The sequence below is a fragment of the Loxodonta africana genome, chromosome 1 (assembly GCF_030014295.1).
Source record: "Loxodonta africana isolate mLoxAfr1 chromosome 1, mLoxAfr1.hap2, whole genome shotgun sequence".
NCBI classification, from domain to species: domain Eukaryota; kingdom Metazoa; phylum Chordata; class Mammalia; order Proboscidea; family Elephantidae; genus Loxodonta; species Loxodonta africana.
In genome coordinates this window covers 17,200,445-17,213,708 of record NC_087342.1, presented here as the reverse complement: position 1 = coordinate 17,213,708, position 13,264 = coordinate 17,200,445, and the positions used below count along the sequence as shown (strand labels likewise).

General features: G+C 39.8%; 1 protein-coding gene across 15 annotated transcripts in view; it reads left to right on the top strand.

Annotated features, from left to right (window-relative positions):
• The window catches only part of LRCH3 (leucine rich repeats and calponin homology domain containing 3), a 117,443-nt gene that overhangs the window by 7,163 nt on the left and 97,016 nt on the right, over nucleotides 1–13,264 (top strand). The gene's annotated exons all lie outside the window — the stretch shown is intronic.

Here is a 13,264-nt window from a genome sequence, read left to right as displayed (position 1 = left end):
AATTCCTGGAGCCTTGTTTTTCACCAGTGCCTTCAGTGCAGCTTGGACTTGTTCCTTCAGTACCATCAGTTCCTGATCATATGCCACCTCTTGAAATAGTTGAACATCGACTAATTCTTTTTGGTATAATGAGTCTGTGTATTTCTTCCATCTTCTTTTGATGCTTCCTGTGTCATTTAATATTTTCACCATAGAATCCTTCACGACTGCAACTTGAGGCTTAATTTTTTCCTCAATTCTTTCAGCTTAGTAACACGGAGCGTGTTCTTCCCTTTTGGTTTTCTGTCTCCACCTCTTTGCACGTGTCATTGTAATACTTTGTCTTCTCGAGCTGACCTTTGAAATCTTCTGTTCAGTTCTTTTACTTCATCATTTCTTTTGCTTTGGCTGCTTGACGTTCGTGAGCAAGTTCCAGAGTCTCCTCTGATATCCGTCTTGGTCTTTTCTTTCTTTCCTGTCTTTTCAGTGACCTCTTGCTTTCTTCGTGTGTGATGTACTTGATGTCATTCCACAGCGTGTCTGATCTCTGGTCACTAGTGCTGAGTGCGTCAAATCTGAGAAGGACTAAGAGTCCACAAAAGAAAGAAAAACTGAGATGTAGATGGGTGAGATAAGGCAACTAGTGTTACTGAAGCCATGGGAATTATGACTTTGAAGAAGTGGACAGTACTTATCTGCTAGGTAAAGAAGAATAAGCATTGCTAAAATGCTATTTAATTTTTCAAGGAAGAAAGCTGTTACCTATAAAAATTGTGGTTTTGTTAGTCTTGGAAATATACACTGGAATGCCAGGTCTTAAGTGGAAAACATGTTTTTTTCTTATACTTGGATCCTTATTTAGGTATATTTTGTATCAGCCACAGTATATGTGCTATGAATTTTTCCTGGAGTTATGCTGTCCAGTATGGTAGCCATTAGCCATATATAAAAAAATATATATGGTGAGTAAAATTAATTAACATTAAAAATTTGGGTCCTCAGTTGTACTAGCCATATTTCCAGTGTTCAGTAATCATATGTAGCTGTTGTCTGTCATATTGGGCAGATGAGATATAGAACCTTTCCATCATCACAGAAGGTTATATTGGACAGTGATATTGGGGCTTTCTATATTAAAATTGAGTTGAAATTTTATTCTGTATTATTTATTTTAGAAACGCTGGTGGGGTAGTGGTTAAGTGGTGCGGCTGCTAACCAAAGGGTAGGCAGTTCGAATCTGCCAGGCATTCCTTGGAAACTCTGTGGGGCAGTTCTACTCTGTCCTGTAGGGTCGATATGAGTCGGAATTGACTCGACGGCACTGGGTTTAGTTTGGTTTTTGGTTATTACTTATTTTATAAATCATACTTCCTTTAGCAGTGTTTTCCTATATTCATGAAGACGGTGAGTCATTATGGTGACTAGATCTGAAAACACTGATAAATAATGGTCGAGAAGGTAGAGGCAAAGAGAGGAGGAGGGCAGCATCAAATGCAGGCTCAGTCACAGGATCCTTGCTAGCATCTCAGGGCCACGGGGGATATTTAATTTTTTCTTTCGGAAATCTTGTTCAACAAAGAGTGCCATTGTAGCATGTCCCCCTTGTTAATAGAAGCATTGACTATATATTTGGGGTATTTACTATGCACTGGGTCTTATGTCCTCAAATGAGGAAGAAATCTTCTAAGGGCCTTAGCAATGAGGACACAGTAGAAAACAAAACAAATTTTATTTGATTAATCAGATTGGTTCAGTTTAGTAGACTTTAAAAATAATTTCTTCTGATACTAAGAGTTGTGCATGTTCATCGTTTTCTAGACTCTACTTTTTTACAGCAGGTTCTCTGTCTAGTTTATCCACAGTATTCAGCAGATGCTTAAAAATTATTTGCTGTACCAGTGCATACTAGAATATGGATAAACCTTGAAAAAAGAGGCCAGTCACAAAGGACCACTATCATGAAATGTCCAGAATAGGTAAATCTGTAGACAGAAAGTAGATTATTGGTTGTCTAGGGCTGGCAGGGTTAGGGAGAAATGGGGAATGATTGTTAATGGGTACAGGGTTTCTTTCTGGGGTGATGAAAGTGTCCTAAAATAGACTGTGGTGATGGTTGCACAATTTGGAATACAAAGACCCTTGAATTGAACTGTAAACTTTAGATGGGTGAGTTGTATGGTACGAGAATTGTATTTCAGTAAAACTGCTAAAAAGCATTTGTTAAATGAATAATTAGATGATTCCATGTAAGAATGAAAAAAAAAAAAGAGTTGTCCATGTTCATTATAATACAAAAAGTTCGTAGTAGTACAAAAGAAGGCAGTTAACATCATTCATAACTCCGCTCACCAGAGAACGATGAACGTTTGTTTTGCAGTCTTTCAGACATTTTCCTCACGGAATATACAGTTTCACTTTTTCTTATTATAAAAATGGGATCATATAAAGGCTGTTTTATCACCCAGTTTGCTTTTCATTACATGAGATTTGAGATACAACATCAGAAAAGAGATCTATAGCATAATTTTTCATGGATGCCTGTGCTGTCATTTATCAGTCTCTGTTGGTGTGTGCGCATAGTGGTTAAGTTCTATGGCTGCTAACCAAAAGGTCGGTGGTTCGTATCCACCAGCCACTCCTTGGAAACCCTATGAGGCAGTTCTGCTCTGTCCTATAGGATGGCTATGAGTTGGAATCAGCTTGACTGCAACGAGTTTTTATTGGTGTACATTAGGATTGTTTTCAACTCTCACCGTTACAAACGATACTGATGAGAATAGAAAAAAAGCCAGACATGTTGCCATCGAGTCGATTCCGACTCACAGCGACCGTATAGGACATAATAGAGCTGCCCCATAGGGTTTCCAAGGAGTAGCTGGTGGATTCAAACCGCTGACATTTTGGTTAGCAACTGCGCTCTTAACTACTGCGCCACCAGGGTTCCTGCTAAGAATAGTCTAGTGTTGTATCTTTGCTGGCTTCCCCAAGCACTTCTTAAGAAAGATTCCTTGAAATATAACTGATTGGTTAAAAGGCATGCACAGTTTTAGGTTTTTTGATACAGATTATAAGATTGTCCTTCCAAAGAGATTGTTCAGTTTAGGTTTATACCAGCAGCATCTGAGTTGCGTTTCCTTTGTAACCACTGAATCTTCCCATTCTCTCGGGTATGTGTCAGTCAGAGAGATGATATGTCCTTGTTCTGTATTTAGTGAATTCTGAATAATCTTACTGTGTTCACAGTTAAAAAAAGGATACAAATTCAGGGGAAGGCATTTGTTATTTCTAGTCCTACTTTTTGTCTTTTGATAACAAAGGATAAGATGCTCTTTTTGCATGCGTACAGATTCCTGTGTGTTTTGATTTATTTATTTTTTTTGGTAATTGTAAGAGTAGTACATGTTTATTACAGAAAATTTGGACAAAACAAATACAGAGAGAAAGCTGGGGGCAAGAAAAACACTACAGCAGAGATAAATAACTTATAATATTTTCACATTTTCCAGGTTTTTTTTTTAATGCATGTATATATATACTGAAAAAATAAGTACCAGCTTTTTGTTGTTGTGAGGTGCTGTTATTCGGTTCTGACTCATAGCAACCCCATGTACCACAGAACGAAACAATGCTAGGTTCTTTGCCATGCTCACAATTGTGCTTGGGCCCATTGTTGCAGCCACTGTGTCAATCCACGTCATCCAGGGTCTTCCTCGTTTCTTCTGACCCTGTATTTACCAAGCATGATGTCTTTCTCCAGGGACTGATCCCTCCTGACAACATGTCCAAAGGATGTAAGACGCAGTCTCGCCATCCTTGCTTCTAAGGAGCATTCTGGTTGTACTTCTTCCAAGACAGATTTGTTCGTTGTTTTGGCAGTCCATGATATATTCAATATTCTTTGCCAACACCTCGATTCAAAGGCGTCAGTTCTTCTTCAGTCTTCTTATTCGTTCTCCAGCTTTTGCATGCATGTGGTGCGATTGAAAATGCCATGGCTTGGGTCAGGTGCACCTTAGTCTTCAACGTGACATCTTTGCTTTTCAACACTTTAAAGAGCTCCTTTGCAGCAGATTTACCCAATGCAATGTGTCCTTTGACTCCTTGACTGCTGCTTCCATGGCTGTTGATTGTGGACCCAAGTAAAATGAAATCCTTGACAATTTCAGTCTTTTCTCCGTTTATCATGATGTTGCTTATTGGTCCACTTGTGAGGATTTTCGTTTTCTTTATGTTGAGATGTAATACATAGTGAAGGTCGTGGTTTGTATTAGTCATCTAGTGCTGCCATAACAGAAATACCACAAGTGGATGGCTTTAACAAAGAGAAATTTATTTCCTCATGATAAAGTAGGCTGAAAGTCCAAATTCAAGGCATCAGCTCCAAAGGAAGGCTTTTTCTCTCTGTCAGCTCTGGAAGAAGTCCCTTGTTCTAAATCTTTCCTTGGTCGAGGAGCTTCTCGGGCGCAGGGACCCCGGGTCCAGTGAACCCGCTCTGCTCCTGATGCTGCTTTCTTGGTAGTATGAGGTCCCCATCTCTGCTTGATTCCCTTTCCTTTTATCTCTTGACAGATAAAAGATGGTGCAGGCCACACCCCAGGGAAGCTCCCTTTACCTTGGATCAGGGAGATGACCTGAGTAAGGGTGGTGTTACAATCCCACCGTAATCCTCAACATAAAATTATAATCACAAAATGGAGGACAACCACACATGGCCTAACCAAATTGTTACACACGTTTTGGCGGGGGAGATAATTCAATCCCTGACATGGTCTTTGATCATCGTAAGTGTTTCAGCAGGCAAGGTTGTGTCATCTGCATAATGCAGGTTGTTAATGAGTCTACCTCCAATCCTGATACCCTGCTCTTCTTCATATAGTCCAGTTTCTTGGATTATTTGCTCAGCATACAGATTGAATAGGTATGGTGAGAGGATACAACCCTGATGCGTACCTTTCCTGACTTAAAACCACGCGGTATCCCCTTGTTCTGTCCGAACAGCTGCATCTTGATCTATGTAAAGGTTCCTCATGAGCACAGTTAAGTGTTCTGGAATTCCCATTTTTCGCAATGTTATCCATAATTTGTTACAATCCACATAGTCGAATTCTTTTGCATAGTCAATAAAACACACGGGAACATCCTTCTGGTCTTCTCTGCTTTCAGCCAGGATCCATCTGACATCAGCAATGATACCCCTGGTTCCACGTCCTCTTCTGAAACCGGCCTGAATTTCTGGCAGTTCCCTGTCCATACACTGCTGCAGCCACTTTTGAATGATCTTCAGCAAAATTTTGCTTTTGTGTGATATTAGTGATATTGTTCAGTAATTTCCACATTCAGTTGGATCACCTTTCTTGGGAAATAGGCATAAAGATGGATCTCTTCCAGTCGGTTGGCCAGGTAGCTGTCTTCTAAATTTCTTGGCAGAGACGAGTGAGCACTTGTAGCGCTGCATTCACTTGTTGAAACACGTCAGTTGATTTCAGTCAATTCCTGAAGCCAGTGCCTTCAGTGCAGCTTGGAGCTCTTCCTTCAGTACCACTGGTTCCTGATCTTATGCCACCTCTTGAAATGGTTGAACAGCCACCAGTTCTTTTTGGTATAATGACTGTGTGTATCCCTTCCATCTTCTTTCGATGCTTCCTATGTCATTTAATATTTTCCCCGTAGAATCCTTCACTATTGGAACTCGAGGCTTGAATTTTTTTATTCAGTTCTTTCAGCTTGAGAAATGCTGAGCATGTTCTTCCGTTTTGGTTTTCTATTCCCAGCCCTTTGCACATGTCATTATAATACTTTGTCTTCTTGAGGTGTCCTTGGAAATCTTATGTTCAGTTCTTTTACTTCATCATTTCTTCCATTTGCTTTAGCTGCTCAACATTCTAGAGCCAGTTTCAGAGTCTCTTCTGACATCATTTTGGTCTTTTCTTTCCTGTCTTTTAATGACCTCTTGCTTTCTTCATGTATGATGTCCTAGATGTTGTTCTACAACTCATCTGGTCTTTGGTCATTAGTATTCAACGTGTCAAATCTGTTCTTGAGATGGTCTCTGTAAATTCAAGTGGAATATATTCAGGGTCGTACTTTGGTTCTCATGGACTTGTTCTAATTTTCTTCAGTTTTAGCTTGAAGTTGCATACGAACAATTGATAGTCTTTTCCATAGTCAGCCCCTGGCCTTGTTCTGACTGATGATATTGGGCTTTTCCATCACCTCTTCCCATAGATGTAGTCAACTTGATTCCTGTGTATTCCATTTGGTGAGGTCCATGTGTATAAAAAAAAAAAAAAAATTGTCCACGTGTATAGTCGCCGTTTATGTTGGTGAAAGAAGGTATTTGCAATGAAGAAGTTGTTGATCTTGGAATATTCTGTCATTGGATCTCCGGCATCATTTCTGTCACCAAGGCCGCGTTTTCCAACTACCGATCCTTTTCCTTTGTTTCCAACTTTCGCGTTCCAATCACCAGTAATTGTCAGTGCATCCTGATTGCAGGTTCGGTCAATGTCAGACTGCAGCAGTTGGTAAAAATCTTCAGTTTCTTCATCTTTGGCCTTAGTGGTTGGTGCATAAATTTGAATAATAGCCTATTAACTGATCTTCCTTGTAGGCATATGGATGTTATCCTATCACTGACAGCATTGTACTTCAGGACAGATCTTGAAATGTTCTTTTTGACGATGACTGCTATGCCATACCTCTTCAAGTTGTCATTCCCAGCATGGTAGACAATGTGAGTATGCTATTCAAAATGACCAATACCGGTCTGTTTCAGCTCACTAATGCCTAGGATATCGAAGTTTATGTGTTCTATTTCATTTTTTAACAATTTCCAGTTTTCACAGATTCGTACTTCGTACATTCCACGTTCCGATTATTAATGGATGTTTGTAGCTGTTTCTTCTCATTTTGAGTTGTGCTACATCAGCAAATGAAGGTCCTGAAAGCTTGACTCTATCCATGTCATTAAGGTCGACTCTGCTTTGAGGAGGCACCTCTTCCCCAGTCGTCTTTTGAGTGCCTTCCAACCTGGGGGGCTCATCTTCTGGCACTGTATCAGACAATGTTCTGCTGATATTCATAAAGTTTTCACTGGCTAATACTTTTCAGAAGTAAACCGCCGGGTCCTTCTTCCTAGTCTGTCTTAGTCTGGAAGCTCAGCTGAAACTGGTCCTCCATGGGTGACCCTGCTGGTATCTGAATACCAGTGGCATAGCTTCCAGCATCACAGCAACATGCAAGCCCCCACGGTACGACAAACTGACAGACATGTAGGGGACCAGCTTTTTATCGTCTGCTTTTTCTCATTTTGTGGTATATTAGAAATATTTTCTTAAAACAGAATTTTTATGGCTGCATAGCATTTCATCCTACCCTTATACTTAACCACACCCCTTTTATTGGACACATAGACTATTTCTAATTTTTCAATTCTATAAATAACACTATGAGCATCCATTTACATAACTTTGTTCACATCTCTTATTTCTTTAGGGTAAATTTCTAGAAGTGGAGTTGTTCTGACAAACAGTAGGCAATTTTAAAAACCTAGACAAGCCTAATTTGTAAGCAGGCTTCAAAAACATTTCCTCACAGAAACAGTGTTATGTACATATTGTAGTATGGCTGGGTTTTCAGGCCACTCACAAAAGCCTACTTCTCATCCCTCTTTATACCTAACAGCTAGGATTTCCTGCATGGCCTTTGTCTCTCTCTCTAGAGTGTGTTTGTGTGTTGGAGGGAAGGGTATTTGACATAAACTTTTATTGAAATATCGCTACCAGCAGAGAAGATCTGGGGTGCAGAACTTAAAGTTGCCTGAGTAGACTTGGAGTTTTGTTAAAAATTCTGCCCTGTATTTTTATGCTTGTTTAAATACAAATCTGTGGTTTTAAATTACCAACTATTAGGGAAAACCAAACCAAGTTTCTATAATGTTTATTTGGTGGCTTTTCTATAATCCACCCCCCATATGTACCCCAGTTTCAGAAATACGGATATAATAGTGACATAATACTACTCTTTGTAATAAAATTTCTGTGGAAATGTGCATTCAGAGTTCAAATGTGGGATGGTGAGAACACATTTCAGGAAACAATAACACTTATAACTCCCACTCTTCTAACTGAAAGATACACTGATGGCTCAGTGGTTAAGTGCTTGGCTGCCAACTGAAATTTTCACGGTTCAAACTCACCAATCGCTCCATGGGAAACAGATGTGGCAATCTGCTTCTATAAAGATTTACAGCCTTGGAAACCCTACAGGGCAGGTTTTCTCTTTCCTACAGGGTTGCTATGTGTCGGAATTGGGTATGAGACATCGGGTCTCTTACCTGCAGTTTGAAACGTGAAATTCTATAGCTCCAGTATATTCTTATCTACAGACTTTTTCCTTTCTTTTCAATAAGCACAGCTCTTATATTGTACTAATATAACGGGAAAGAGAGGAGTTAGAAAGCCTTACTTATGTCATTCCCCTTCTAAGCACGTACTGCCCCCTTCCTCAGTACCCTTTAGAGAGAGGCAGAGACCATAGTGTAGATCATGACTGTTGAGTATAAAGGGGTCTGAAATAAGATTTAAATTTATGTTTCAGGGGAAAATCCACACTATGTATTTAACAGGAATCGAAAATAGGATGATGCCTTTAGGAGAGGTGAGAAGATGAGTCCTAGATTACCACAGACTCAACAATGGCTGCATTTGGGGGCTGGATGGTCAATGTTATCTTATATTACAGCTTGAAATCTAACTTTAAAGTAGGAATGCGCATATTCATTGTTTTTTTCAGTTCATTTATGAAACACTTATTCTGACTAGGCTTGGAAAAAAATGTATGGGAGATTTGGTAATTCACACAAAGGAATGTTATTTTGAGTTTCTGAAGTAGCCAGCAATATCAAATGCAACGGTACTAATTTTAGAATCATCAACTAGTCCTAAAAATTTAAGGTATTTCCTTATACACTTTTAATTTTCTTCTTGCTATTCTAAATCTCTAGATTTTTATTGTTTAAGGAAGTCTTAACAAGGAATGATATATTTAAATTCATTTCTTAAAAAATCTAGGTAATAGATTTTCCAGTAAAAACAGGTTAAAAAAAATCTACACATCGTAAAAAGTAAAAAGGTAAGCCATAAAATAAGAGATTTCCAATAAATATAATGAAGGAATGATATACAGATATGTTTAGAATTTCTATAAATCAGCAAGAAAAGCTTATCCCAATAGAAACTGAAAAAATATTTGAACTGATGTTTTACTAACAAGGAATTCCAAATGGTCAATAAATATGTGAAAAAGAGCTCGCCCTCATTAGTAATAAAGGAAATGGAAAATAAGACCACATTGAGGTTCTACTTAAAAAGCTGACAATACCAAGTACCGGAAAGAATGCAGAGCAGTGGGGACATTAATCCAATCCTTATGGGAGTATAAATTGGTACATTTACTTAGGAAAATAGTAGACCATTATGATTGTCCAATTCAAAATGGCCACCAGTCCATTTCAGCTCACTAAAGCCTAGGATATTGATGTTTATGTGTTCCATTTCATTTTTGGCCATTTCCAGTATTCCTAGATTCATACTTCGTATGTTCTGCATTCCAGTTATTAGTGGATGTTTGCAGCTGTTTCTTCTCATTTTGAGTCATGCCATATCAGCAAAGGAAGGTCCTGAAAGCTTGACTCCATCCTTGTCATTCAGGTCGACTCTGAGGAGGCAGCTCTTCCCCAGTTGTCTTTTGAATGCCTTCCAACCTGAGGGGCTCGTCTTCCAGCACTGTATGAGACAGTGTTCTGCTCCTGTTCAAAAGGTTTTCACTGGCTAATTTTCTTCAGAAGTAGACTGTCAGGTCCTTCTTCCTAGTCTGTCTTAGTCTGGAAGCTCAGCTGAAACCTGTCCACCGTGAGTGACCCTGCGTGTATTTGAATACCAGTGGCATAGCTTCCAGCTTGGAACATGTAAGCCACCACAGTATGATAAACTGACAGATGTGAGGGGGCAAATCTGCTGCAAAAGACTTCTTTAAAGTGTTAAAAAGCAAAGATAACCCTTTAAGGACTAAGGTGCACCTGACCCAACCCATAGTATTTTCAGTCGCCTCTTATGAATGCGAAAGCTGGGCAATGAATAAGGAAGACCAAAGCAAACTGACGCCTTTGAATTATGGTGTTGGCGAAGAATATTGAATGTACCATGGACTGCCAAAAAAATGAACAAATCTGTCTTGGAAGAAGTACAACCAGAATGCTCCTTAGAAGTGAGGATGGCAAGACCTTGTCTCACATACACTGGACATGTTATCGGGAGGGATCAGTCCTTGGAGAAGGACATCATGCTTAGTAAAGTAGAGGGTCAGTGAAAAAGAGGAAGATACTGAAATGAGATGGATTGACACAGTGGCTGCAATAATGGGCTCAAGCATTATGACGGTCATGAGGATGGCGCAGGACCAGGCCATGTTTTGTTCTGTTGTACATAGGCTTGCTGTTAGTCCGAACTGACTCAACAGCACTTAACAACAATAATAACTTAGGAAAATAATAACGTTGAAAATACACGTACTCTGGCCCAGAAATTCCACTCAGAAATATATATCCCAGAGAAATTTGTGCGTATGTGCACCAGGATATATATACAAGGATGTTTATAGCATATTCATACTTAACAAAATAGAAACAACTGGAATGATGATCATCAATTGCGTGGATAAATCAGTTGTGCTATACTTACATGATTTCACAGCAGTGAAAATGAGTGGGCTGTTATTAGCTACATGTAATGAGATGGATGAGCCTTGGAAACAATGCTGATCAAATGCAGTGTGACATAATATATGCAATACAAATACATTAAAGTTAAAAAACAGGCAAAACTATACCAAATCAAAACTAAGCCTGTTGCCATTGAGTCAGTTTAGACTCATGTTGACCAAAACTGTACGTAAGAGCTAAAAGTATAAAGAAAACAAGGAAACAATTACCGTAAAAGTCAGGATAATGGTTACCTCTAGGGGAGAGGAAAAAAGTTGTAATTAAGATAGGGAGCAGTAGGTTGGGAGGTTTGTACTTCTACTTGAAATGTTCTATTATCCTGTTGTTGCTGTCAAGTGACCCCATGTGACAGAGTAGAACTGCCCCATAGGTTTTCTAGGCTGTAATCTTTACAGGAACAGATTGCCAGGCCTTTCTTCTGTGGACCCACTTGGTGAGTTTGAACCTCCAGCCTTTCAGTTAGCAGCCGAGCATTTACCTGTTGCACTACCAGGGCTCCTTCTGTTATCCTAGGTGGTGATTATATGGTTGTTCGCTTTATAATTTTTAAATTGAATCATTCATTTATGATTTATACACTTTTGCTCATGTATGTTCTACTTATCTGTTTAGGCTAACTTCTCCATTCTTAACTGATGTGTTACTCATAGCACCTCTTGTTTTTGATCCTCTCTTTTTCCCTCTCCTCTGTCTTCCTACCATTCCCCCCGTTTTCTGCTTCCCTGTTTACCCTGTGCATACTTTTCTATTCTTGCACTGAACCAAACCTGTTGCCATCCATCCAGTTGATTCCAACTCATAGCAACCCTATAGGACGGAGTAGAACTGCCCCACAGGATTTCCAAGGAGCTGCTGGTGGATTCGAACTGCCAGCCTTTTGGTTAGCAGCCTGAGCTCTTAACCACTGCACCACCAGGGCTCAGTGCTGTCTTCTTTCCTACTAGGGAACTCCTTGAAGGAGTTGTGTTAGTTTTTCTTTTGCTGTGTAACAAATTACCATAAATGTAGAGGTTACAAAACGAACCCTCTTTGTTATCTTACAGTTCTATAGGTCAGAAGTCCGTACTTAGTGAGTTCTGTGGTCAGGATCTCACAAGGCCAAAATCAAGGTGTCAGCTGTGCCCTTATCTTTAGGCTATGGGGAAAGAGTTTGCTTCCAAGCTCATTCAGGTTTTGGCAGAATTCATTTCCTTAATTCAGTACTGAAGTCCCCATTTCCTTGCTGGCTGTCTGCCGTGGGCTGCTCTCAGGTTCTGGAGGACACCAGCGTTTCTTACCACATGGCCACTCTGTCTTCCAGCAAGCGATGGCATGTCGAATCCTACTCCATGCTTCGAATCTCTTATTCCACTTCCAGCGGGCCCACCTGAATTAGATCTGTTTTGAGTAATTCAGAGTCAGTTAGTAACCTTAATTACATCTGCAAAATTCCTTCTGCCATATAAGGAATATAACCAAGGTATGATATCTCATTTGCAGTCCCAGGGATTAGGGTGGTGGGAGGCCATTTTAGGACGCTACCGTAGAGGATTCTGTCTTACTGTCTTATGCTGTACAATACCTAGTACAAGACCAAATGACTTCTGAGTGTTTATTGAATAAATGAATGAATGAGAAGGTGGAAAGAGGAAATGATGAAGAGCCCACTCACTTTATTAGTTTTGGAAATATAGTTGTCCTTCGTTATCCTCAGGGGATTGGTTCCAGGACCCCCACTCAGAAACCAGATCCTGAGGACGCTCAACTCCCTTATATAAAATGGTGTAGTAGTTGCATATAACCTAGCATATCCTCCTGTATACTTTAAAATCATCCCTAGATTACTTATAATGCCTAATACAGTGTGATGCCGTGTAAATAGTTGTTTCATCACAGTTGAAGACTTGCTGTGGAGGGTAGCCTTTCTCTTCTGTGAGTTTCTGGAGTTCTGGTAAAGCTGCTGCAGCCTGGGCCTCAGCCAGTGCGGATTCACCTGTGGTCTTGAAGTTCTTGAGGCTGTAGGGCTTTACACAGCTAGCCAGCCATCCCTTACTAGTCTTAAACTCCTTCCTCTCTCCCTCTCCTCAACCCACTCACATTAGTGCTCACAGAGGCTAAGTGCTTTTTTTTTTTAAAGAAACCTTTTTTTTCTTTACTTTTTAAAAAATTATTATTGTACTTTAGATGAAGGTTTACAAAACAAACTATCTTCTCATTAAACGGGTAGTACACATATTGTTTTGTAACATTGGTTACCAACCCCACAACATGTCAACGGTCTCCGTTCTCGACCTTGGGTTCCCTATTACCAGCTTTCCTGTCCCCTCCTGCCTTCTCGTCCTTGCCATTTGGCTTTTGTGCCCCTTTAGTCTAGTTTTGTTTTATGGACCTGTCTACTCTTTGGCTGAGGGGTGACCCTCAAAATGACTTCATTACTGAGCTAAAAGGGTGTCCAGAGGCCATACTCTTGGTGTTTCTCCAGTCTCTGTCAGGCCACTAAGTCTGGTCTTTTTTTGTGAGTTAGAA